Here is a 635-nt window from a genome sequence, read left to right as displayed (position 1 = left end):
TCGAGTCAAACCCGACTCATAGCGACCCCTCCTTGGGTTTCCGAGGCAGTATCACTACGGAAGTAGGATTGCCCAACCTTCCTTCCAAGGAGAGTTATTAGAGTATTGTTTATAATAACAAAAGTTTGGGAGTAACATATAATTTACTCAACAGTGAGAAACATGCAGCAAATGATGGTTTTTATGTTCAGTAGAATGTTGTACAGACACAGTGGTAAAGTAACTCTGTTCACAATAGAAGATTCAGAATAAAGTGTGTAATATTCTACTTTATTAAAATATAGAAAAATATAGGTTTATTGGGGAAAAGATCTATAAGAATACATGCAAATAAATGCTTTTTATAGGTAGTGTGCAGTTGGGATGATTTCAGTTCATTTCTTTCTGTGTAATGAAATAAAAGGAAAAGGTTTTTTGTTTTTTTTTTAGGGGTGTATTTTAGCAATGTTCATCAACATGTGACTCAGTAGATTTTTGTTACTTGATTTTCAAAATTGATAAGTAAAGAAATGGCGGTGAAATGTACAAAATAATTGAAGGACTTGTATTGTGTACTTGTATTTGTGTTCACTTTTTCTTGTAAGACAAAGACTAAATACCTCCCTCTGTGCCTTTTGATTAACAGGTCTTCTCAA

The sequence above is a fragment of the Orycteropus afer genome, unplaced genomic scaffold, assembly GCF_000298275.1.
Source record: "Orycteropus afer afer isolate SDZICR_OR568_19922 unplaced genomic scaffold, OryAfe1.0 scaffold00584, whole genome shotgun sequence".
NCBI classification, from domain to species: Eukaryota; Metazoa; Chordata; class Mammalia; order Tubulidentata; family Orycteropodidae; genus Orycteropus; species Orycteropus afer.
This window is presented reverse-complemented; position numbering follows the sequence as displayed.